This window comes from Rattus norvegicus, chromosome 3 (genome assembly GCF_021556685.1).
Source record: "Rattus norvegicus strain SHRSP/BbbUtx chromosome 3, alternate assembly SHRSP_T2T, whole genome shotgun sequence".
NCBI lineage: Eukaryota > Metazoa > Chordata > Mammalia > Rodentia > Muridae > Rattus > Rattus norvegicus.
The window spans coordinates 69,934,845-69,946,217 of record NC_141536.1 but is presented as its reverse complement, the minus strand read 5'-3'; positions in this window follow the sequence as shown (position 1 = coordinate 69,946,217).

Sequence of the window (11,373 nt, the reverse complement as noted above, 5' to 3'; positions counted from 1 at the left end):
TGGTTTTGGCTCCTTTGTCAAAAATCAAGTGACCATAGGTGTTTGGGTTCATTTCTGGGTCTTCAATTCTATTCCACTGGTCTATCTGCCTGTCTCTGTACCAATACCATGCAGTTTTTATCACTATTGCTCTGTAATACTGCTTGAGTTCAGGGATAGTGATTCCCCCAGAAGTCCTTTTAGTGTTGAGGATAGTTTTAGCTATCCTGGGTTTTTTGTTATTCCAGATGAATTTGCAAATTGTTCTGTCTAACTCTATGAAGAATTGGACAAATAATTCACAGCTGAGGAATGCTGAATGGCTGAGAAACACCTAAAGAAATGTTCAACATCTTTAGTCATAAAAGAAACACAAATCAAAACAACCCTGAGATTCTACCTCACACCAGTCAGAATGTCTAAGATCAAAAACTCAGGTGATAGCAGATGCTGGCAAGGATGTGCAGAAAGAGGAATACTCCTCCATAGTTGGTAGGGTTGCAGACTAGTACAACCATTCTGGAAATCAGTCTGGAGGTTCCTCAGAAAATTGTACATTGAACTACCTGAGGACCCAGCTATGCCTCTCTTGGGCTATACCCAAAAGATGCCCCAACATATAACAAAGACACTTACTCCACTATGTTCGTAGCAGCCTTATTTACAATAGCCAGAAGCTGGAAAGAACCCAGATGCCCTTCAACAGAGGTATGGATACAGAAAATGTGGTACATCTACACAATGGAATACTAGTCAGCTATCAAAAACAATGACTATGAAATTCATAGGCAAATGGATGGAACTGGAAAATATCATCCTGAGTGAGGTCACTCAATCACAGGAAAACACACATGGTATGCATTCATTGATAAGTGGATATTAGCCCAAATGCTTGAATTACCCTAAATGCACAGAGCACATGAAACTCAAGAAGGATGACCAAAATGCAGATGCCTCACTCCTTCCTTAAAAGGGGAACAAGAATACCCTTGGGAGGGGATAGGGAGGCAAAATTTAGAACAAAGACTGAAGGAACACCCATTCAGAGCCTGCCCCACATGTGACCCATACATATGCAGCCACCAAACTAGATAAGATAGATGAAGCAAAGAAGTGCAGGCTGACAGGAACCGGATGTAGATCTCTCCTGAGAGACACAGCCAGAATACAGCAAATACATAGGCGAATACCAGCAGCAAACTACTGAACTAAGAACGGGACCACGTTGAAGGATTCAGAGAAAGGACTGAAAGAGCTTGAAGGGGCTTGAGACCCCATATGAACAACAATGCCAACCAACCAGAGCTTCCAGGGACCAAGCCATTGCACAAAGACTATACTTGGACTGACCCTGGGCTCCAACTGCATAGGTACCAATCAATAGCCTAGTAAGAGCACCAGTGGAAGAGGAAGCCCTTGGTCCTGCCAGGACTTAACCCCCAGTGAACGGGATTGTTGGCAGAGGGAGAGCGGTAATAGGGGGAGGATAGAGAGGGGAACACCCATGTAGAAGGGAAGGGGGAGGGGTTAGAGTGATGTTGGCCTGGAAACCGGGAAAGGGAATAACAATTGAAACGTAAATAAGAAATACCCAATTTAATAAATATGGAGTAAAAAATTAAAAGCAAGGAGCTTCAAACTTATTTCAAGAATCAAAATACTCATAGAGCATGTACAACAATTCTAGGGAGAGTAAAATATAAAGAAATTTAATTTCAAATTATATATATATGTACATATGTATCCAAATTCATACACTAAAGATTAGTAATGATGGTTATGGACAACTTTTAGTTCTTATACAAAGAATGTCATAATATCATTCAACAAGATATGAATAATACAATGGCAAACCTGTCACCTTATACATTGTTGTATCCACTGTCTCACATGATATGATTTGGGAATGCAGAATCATATCTACTTGAAGGTCTTAGAGAAACCCATAACATGACTCTCAAATTTATGCCAACATTATTAATGAAATCAGCTCTAGAATTAAGTGGTAAATTTTTCCACCTTAACTATAAAATTGTTCCTTACTACTCTGTCCTTCAAACCAGTACCTCTGTCCTAAGCAAACTTTCCTACCTCAATGTCACCACTCATCGTGCCAATTCATCATCATTTGACCCCATTATTTTAAGCTATCTTACTTAAAAATAATCGTGAAATTTCTGAAAATACCCCGACTTCCTGGATTGCTGGGTTATCTAGATCTCCACAAGATAACATTCTTTGACCCACATTGCAAACATAAGAAAACCACCCAAGCATTTACAGTCTTTGTCATCTAATAATAGAGAACAGTGAAGCATAGCAGAAACTTAATCTTGAAGGCTAATTACTCCAGCATTATTCTTTATATTGAGCATTCTTTGAACTATGAAATCTTTTGTGGGTCCATGTGTATTTAGGATACGGTTGTTGTTGTTGTTGTTGTTGTTGTTGTTGTTATCGTTGTTGTTGTTTTATTTCTATAAGGAATAAGCTTTTGTTTGTAATTACACTAAATCTGTAAATAGCTTTTGGCAAAATGGTCATTTTTCACAATATTATTTCTATGAGCATGAGCATAGGATTTTCTAGCATCTTTCTCTGCCTCTTTCTTCAGAGACTTAAAGTTTTCATTATAGAGGTTCTTCACAAACCTTGACTAGTATAACATATATGTATATATATATATATAAATTATGGAAGGAAAAAATATATGTATATATATATACATATATTTATATATGTACATATATATACATATATTTTTACATATATACATATATTTATATATGTACATATATATACATATATTTTTACATATATATATACATATATTTTTTCCTTCCATAATTTACTTTTTTATTCACTTTATATACCAATCCAGACATCCCTCCTCCCTCTATTCCCAGTCCTGCCCTTACAAATCCCTCCCCTCATTATCTTTCTCCTTCTCTTAAGAGAAGGGGAAGCCATCCCTTGCATGCCACCCCACTCTGTGACATCTATTCCGAGAACAACTAAGCATATCCTCTACCACTGAGGCCCAACTAGGCAGTCCAGGTAGCAGAAGAGTATCCAATGGCAGACAGCAGAATCAGAGACAGCCTCCAACCCCCACACTACATGAAGGCCAAGCTATACATCTGCTACAAGCGTGTAGGGGTTCTAGATCCAACCCCTGAATACTCTTTGATTGGTAGTTTAGTCTCTGTGAACTGCCATGGGCCCAGATTAGTTGACTCTGTAGGTCTTCTTGTGTCCTTGTCCTCTCCAGCTCACTCAATCCTGCCTCCACTCTTCCACAAAACTCCCTGAGCTCTGCCTGATGTTTGGCTGTTGGTCTCTGCATTTGTTTCCATCTGCTGCTAGATGAAGCCTCTCAGGAGACAGTTATACTAGGGTCCTGTCTACAAGATAGCAGAATATCATTAATCATGTCAGGGGTTGTCTCTCTCCTTTTATGTAGCCAGAATGATTCTAATACCAGTAACACCAAAACCTTGCAAGGAAACAACCAGCACCACCAAAAGCACAAGTGAGAAAACTATAGGATAATATTCCTGATGACTTAGACTCAAAACAAAGAGGTTCAGTAAAATGCTTATGAACAGCATGCAGATATGCATCAAAAAGATTTTGATGACCAAGTAGTTTTATTCCTGTCTTGTTTCTGACTTCAGTGCGAGTTATGATGATTTTGGCTATAGGGTTCTCATATATAGTTTTTATTACCCTAATATATGTTCCTCCTAGCCCTATATTCTTTTTTTTTTGTTTTTTTTGTTTGTTTGTTTGTTTTGTTTTGTTTTTATTAACTTGAGTATTTCTTATATACATTTCGAGTGTTATTCCCTTTCCCAGTTTCCGGGCAAACATCCCCCTAATCCCTCCCCCTCCCTTTCTTTATGGGTTTTCCCCTCCCCATCCTCCCCCCATTGCCGCCCTCCCCCCAACAATCTAGTTCACTGGGGGTTCAGTCTTAGCAGGACCAAGGGCTTCCCCTTCCACTGGTGATCTTACTAGAATATTCATTGCTACCTATGAGGTCAGAGTCCAGGGTCAGTCCATGTATAGTCCTTAGGTAGTGCTAGCCCTATATTCTTACAACAGACACCAGAGAAATTCAGAATAACAATGAAATATTTTATGTATTATACTAAACTGTAAATATAAAAGAAATGGATAGATTTCTAGATTTAACCAAACCACAAAAATTAAGCCATGAAGGAACCTAAGCAGACCCATAAGAAGATAGAAATAGTAATAAAAAGCCTTTTATTAAAAAAAACAAATAAATAAAAGACCTGGGCTACTTGGAATCACAGCAGAATACTACCAGACAATTAACTAAGATCTTAAACTATTCAAGGAATCAGCTCTTAGTTTCATTGATTCTTTGTGTTGTTTTCTTTGTCTCAATTCAATAGATTTTGCTCCAATGTTTTTTTAATTTATTGCTATTATCTGGATTTGAGTTTGGTCTATACTTGGTTTTCTAATTTTTGAGTTGCATTATTAAGTTTGTATAACTTTTTCTGAATTTTAAATCTAGACACGTCTAAGTAAAATTTTCTCAGAGGACTGCAATCAATATGTTCCATAATTTTTGTTGTGTTATGTTTTCATTTCCACTTAGTTCCAGAAAATTTTACTTCTTTCTTGATTTCTTGTTTGACATACTCATCACTCAATATTAAGTTGTTTTAACCTTCATGAGTTTGTGTATTTTTGTTTTGTTTTGTTCATCTGTTTGTTCTCAATATTATGTGTTGTTGCACTGTGGTTAATAATAATACAGAAAGAGTGATTTCAGTATTTTTGGAGTTGTAAATAATAGTTTTGTATCCCAAAATATGCTCTATTTTAGAAAAGCTTCCTCTGATGTAGAATAAACTGTGTCTTCAGTATTATTTGTGTGGAATATTTTGTAGATACATAGTTAAGTCCATTTAATGTATGCTGTCAAATAATTCTGATTTTTCTTTGTTTAATTTTTGTCCAGATGACCTGATTTTTGGAGAATGTGAGATTTTTAAAAGCACCTACTATTAATGGATTGATGAAAAGACATGTCTTTAAATTCAGTAGTACATTTTTAAAATGAAATTGGGCACCCTCGATTTTGATGTATATATTTTTCCAATAGTAACATCATCTTTGTTAACTGTTATCTTGATTAAAGTAAAGAGTCCCTCTTTATCTAGCCTGGTTAGTTTTAATTTGAAGTCAATTTTATAAGATATTAAGATAGTGATGTGTGTGATTCTGTGTTGTGCTTCATCCCTTGGGGTGTCCAGGGACTGTTCCATACCAATGAGAGAAGATGAAGCAGATCTTGGACCAAGCAGTTCAGCAGAATCTTAGGTCATCTGTGAGTGCTGAGAGAAAAAAAAGTTTTTTCCGAGGATTTTAATGTTATAGCTCTCCTAGAAGATATTCAATGAGACAGCACTCCTAGATGATATTCAGTGACACAGCTTGTGCTCTTTATTTGGGGTAAACAAAGACTAAATAAACCTTGGACAATAGGAAGGGATTTTTAGGCTGGAGCTTAACATACTGAGAATGTCTAATTTGCATGGATAGGCAATCCAAATATTCCAGGTGCTTCCTGAGCAGGTTCTTATCTGCAGAGAGAAAGTTGAACCTGTAATTTTGCCAAGGACTATATGACATTTATCAAGTATAAAATAGGGGTCTGGCTGCCCCTATTAGGCAGAAAAGAGGAAGCTTCTCTAAGAGAAAGGAGTCCTCCATTTGCACTAAACTCGGGAAAGCTATCCAATCATGGTAGACTACAATCTTATTAGTGGAGTACAACAGATGTGTGCTTGGCTGGAGTATTTTTGCCCATCCTTTTACTCTAAGGCATTACCTAGCTCTAAGTTTAAGATGTGTTTCTTTCAGAGGAAAAAAAATGTATTAGGCTTCTGGAGCCATTCAATCTGCCTATGTCTTTTGATTGGAAAATTAATACTATTGCTATGCAAATTATGATGCTGATTTTCTTTATCATTTGTGTTTTCCATAGCAAATTGTCTTTAATAATTATGCCTTCATATTGATATCATTTAATCTGAAGATATCTGTCTAGTTAAATGTCTCTCAAAATGCCATACTAGCCACAGTACAGATAACATAATACTTAAAGAGCCATTTACACAAACAATTGTTATATTAGAGGTCCTAATGAGACACATGCAAATTAGATAATTTAAGACAAATTGTATTCACATTTACTATATATAGCTCAAGACATATGAAATACAACACACTGACACTTAAGTAGCTAGATCGTAATGGAGAATTATCAGAGAAGAAAGTTGAGAAATGAAATGGGAAGAATAATGTCTTAGGGTTTACATTGATTGAAGAGATACCATTGCCAAAACAATTATTATAAAGGCAAACATTTACTTGGGGCCAATTTACAGTTATAGATGTTCAGTTCATTAATATCAAAGCAGGAAGCATGGTAATATTCAGTCAGACATGGTGCTAGAGGAGCCGAGAGTTCTATGTCTTGACCTAAAGGCAGTAGAAGACTCTTCTGCAGCCAGCCAAAATGTGAATTGCACAGTGGGTAGAGCTTGAGCATAGGAGCCCCCCAAAGCCTGCTTATAGAGTGACACACCTCCAACAATACCACAATGCTTAATAGTGCCACTTACCCTGGGCCAAGCATATTCAAACTACCACAGGTAAAATGGTGTATTATGGTGGTGGTTGTGGGGACTTTTACAGATTCAGAACCAAGGGCCATACTTGAACACCACACCAAAGTGATATTAACAATGAAAGAGAAATAGTATGTTGCTAAGCTTGCCAGATGAGAAGGCAACACATCCCATCCTAACAATACTATCTCAGCCCAAATACCAAAGTTCACAGAAGGCAGCAGAAGCAGGTCTGTTACTAATAACTACATACAAAGATATAGGAGGTCTTGTGAAACTCAAAACATGGTGAGAAAAGAAGCACAGTGGAGTTCATGTAAGCCAAAGCTGAACAAGTCCATGTAATTTGCCACCAAGAATTGCACATATTTTGAGAAGTTTCTTGTTTCTACTTCCTAATAAAGAACTAACATTTTTTTGTATAAGATATCCTGACACTGTATACCTAAGCCAGACCCCAGGGAGCAAAAATTGGCCATATCCTCCAATAAATAAAACTAGAAAAACACAGAAGCAACTCATCATAAGGTGAAATGGTTCATCTGAGCTGAGCCTAGTAAAAGCAGAGGGTGAAAGAACTAGGATTCATACGTAGATGAAAGTTCTAATGTACTGTCAATATACTCCTGACAAAATAATCAATATCCCCAGTCAGTGTATGCCCTCTTTACTTTTCCATAGAGTTCTCCAAAAAAGTTTATTTTTGCAGGTTCTATTCAAATATGCTTTTACTCTTTTTAATATGCAATAAGTACAGATAAATGATTTAAAATTTGATTTTTCTTTGTTCCTATAATAATATAAAAATCTCTAAATGTTATTTTTTGCAAACTTTACAATATTAATTTTTAAAAAATTATCTTTTCTTAATCATTAAGAATCTTAAATACCCACTCCGATGCTAGGAATCTGAGTTATTTTCTCCTGTTTTCATTCCTCTACACATACACTTTTGTAACTTTGGACACTGACACTTGTGTATATTGGACACAGATATCTAAAAGAAAGTTTTCTGAAGAAAAACTCAATTTAGAATTCTCAATAAAATACTACCAAAAGTCTTTATGGATTCGGATTGAAACATGAGCAAAAAATTGTTAATTATATGGTCAAACAGGAAGCTCACAAATCATCATCCAAGTAAATAAATAAATACCTTTTAATGTTTTATGAAGGTAGAACCTACTGCATGGCCAACTAATCATTCTTCCTTATCTTAAAGCCCTGGGTCCTGCTAAGACTGAACCCCCAGTGAACTAGACTGTTGGGGGGAGGGGGACAATGGGGGGAGGGTGGGGAGGGGAACACCGATAAGAAAGGGGAGGGGGGAGGGGGATGTTTGCCCGGAAACTGGGAAAGGGAATAACACTCGAAATGTATATAAGAAATACTCAAGTTAATAATAAAAAAAAAGGAAAAAAATAAAAAATAAAATGAAATTGCTTCCAGTCTTCACCTATACCTACAGCAGTTTCAGATCAGTGTATCTCACCCCACCCAATAGCCCTGCGTACCTTCCAAGAGGCCTGCTCTAATCTGACACACATAGGTAGGCACCCCCAATACTCCTGCCTGCTGAGACTCCAGCAACCCTAGCAGCGTTCTTCTCTTCCTGCCCCTGTCAGAATTACATCTTCCTTCTGGTCTATACCTATACCTGTAGTAGTACTGGATCAACATACCATGCACCACAACCCCACATCCCCGCCTGCCTCCTAGGCAAGACACACAACTCCACCTGACTCCCAAGAGGTCTGGTCAACCTGATGTCTCAACAGAGACTTTAAAAGTCAGAAGATCCTGGATAGATGTCTTAAAGTGTCAGGAGACAGAATAGGATAAGCTATTAACTAGCAGGGGATCTTCTTGAGATTGTCTGCTTTGGATTATAATATATAATCTGTGACATATTCACTCTTATAAGGTGAGGCCATAAGAGAATTCATTTTAGGAAAGATTCCTGCTATGGGCATGGCCTTGTTGGGCACCAATCGAAGGAGAAGCCCTTGGGCCTGCCAAGATTGGACCTCCAGTGTAAGGGAATTGGGGGGGGGGGTATGGGGGTGGTTGGGGAGGGGAACACCCTTTTAGAAGGAGAGGAGGGGGCATAGGGGGCTTATGGACAGGAAACTGGGAAAGGAAATAACATTTGAAATGTAAATGAAGAAATATCCAATAAAAAAATAAACAAAAGAACAACTGTGGAGAGCCGCAATAACATTCGCCACCACAAGATGGCACTGGCTTCCACTGCGCCCCACGTGGAAAGCCGGGATAGCATTTGCCATTACAACATGGCGCTGGCTTCCACCGCGCCAGCCCGACTTCCTTTCAGGAAGTTAACTGTGTGCACATGTGCAAGAGTGTCTTCGTGCCAGGTCTTTGCCCACTCCGGGGCGTGCCTATCATGGGTAAGCGACCAATCAGGTGTGGATGCGCCGCGCTAGGGTGTATATAAGCCGCTCCATGCTGGCGCCCCAGTCCCCTCTCTTTAAGATAAAATAAACGTTTTGCTGCAGAAGGATTCGTGTGTCCACGTGTGTTCTTGCTGGCGAGACAATAGCGCGGGACAAACAACCAAAAAGAAATGTTGCTTTGGGATGTTTGAAAAAAAAAAACATATATAACAATCACTAGGTATTAGCCCACACCTTTGAAGCAGATCTCTGCAGATCCAAGAAGATGTAGTGAGGCTATATAGACAAATAGATGATTTCTTAAATCTTAATGATGATCCAATAACAATTCCTAAACTGTATCAATGATTATTAAGCTCTTTTATAGTGGGACTGCTATCCTTTTCTGATAATCAAAATTGCAATGAGAACTCTGCCAGTCTCCCATGTGTCACCAGTTAATTGCTCTTAGTAATCAGACAGAGCACATTCCAAGAGGTTATAAAACAATTAACCAAAGGTCATATAAATGGAACTAATGATTTATTATAGGTACTAGGATAGAAGATAAAATATTGACTGAATTTATCTTTATATAAAACTTCACTAATAACTTAGTTATAGTTTGAAACCTTCAGTGAACCTGTGGAGCTGTGACAGGTGATGATTGTTTAGCCAGATAATTACTCCTAATGGATATGCATGTAAACATTCTCTGCTGTAAACGTCTGTTTCGGTTTATAATTTGATTAGAAGGAGAGAGCAGAGTGGAATAACTTAGAAACTATAGTCAACATGAAAAACTAAGAGAGCAATATACAGAATGCAGAGAAAAAGAGGATAAAAAGAAGCTACAGAGAGCAGAAGTAGCAAGACAGGCTTCTTACTATGGGACAGAACAGGACCTTTCTCAGTTACAAAGCAGGCTTACAACGGAACAAAGGAAAAAAGGAGCAAAGATTTTTCTTACAAACTTAGGTTTAATTCATTTAGCATTAAAAGGATAGAATCTTTTTCTTTCTCTATGCAATAAAGATTGGAGCTCATTCTTCATCCAGAATGAGTGAGTACTTTCTGCACTGGTGCTTGATCTTTTGCTCTATATGCATATGTAAATATGGATGTGTGTGTAAGCATTAACTGTGAAAATACATGCAAGCTGGAATCAACTGGTTGAATGGAAATGTATAAATATGCATTTGTGAATCTGCATATGAACTTATGTGAGTTTATTCATCAAAAATCTCATTCACCATTATCAAGTAGGCTTCATTTCAGGGATGCAGGGATGGTTCAATATATGAAAATCCATCAATGTGACCCACTATATATAACTCACAGAATTCAACTCTTCTTTATGTTAAAAGTCTTGGAAAGATTGGGAATACAAGGCACATGTGTAAAATAATAAAAACAATGAACAACAAGGCAAAAAATCAAATTAAATGTAGAGAAACTTGAAGCAATCCCACTAAAATCAGGAATAAGACAAGACTGCCCACTCTCAGAAAATGGAAAGATCTCTCATGCTCATGGATCAGTAGAACCAACATCGTGAAAATGTCTATCTTACCAAAAGCAATCTACAGATTCACTATAATCCCCATCAAAATTCCAACAGAATTTTTATAGACCTTAAAAAAATTTTTCAAATTCATAGGGAAAAGAATAAAAAAAAAGCCACAGGATAACCAAAACAATTCTGAGCAATAAAAAATCTTCACCATCCCTGACCTCAAGCTGTACTACAGAACAATACTGATAACATCTGCATGGTATTGATACAGAAACAGACAGGTTGATTAATAGGAAAAAAAGAACAAGAAATAAACCCAAACTCATATGAACAGTTGATTGTTGGCAAAGGCAAAAACATAAAATGAAAAAAAAAAAGAAAGCATCTTCAACAAACAGTGTTTGTTTAACTGGATGCCTATATGTAGAAGAATGAAAATAGAGTCACATTTATCACCCTGCAGAAAACACCAATCCAAGTGGAACAAGAATCTCAACATAAAACCATATACACTAAATCTAATAGAAGAGAAAGTCGGAAATCACCTCAAACACATTGATATAGGAGACAATTTCCTGAAAAGAACACCAAAGGCTCAGGCCCTAAAATTAACAATTAATAAATGGGACCTCATGAAATTCAAAAGCTTCTGTCAGGCAAAGGACACTGTCAACAGGACAAAATAGCAGCTTACAGATTGAGAAAAGATTTTCACTCACCCTATATCCAACAGAAAGCTAACATATATATAAAGAACTCAAGAAGTTAAACTCCACCAAGCTAGATAACCTAATTAATAAATGCATAT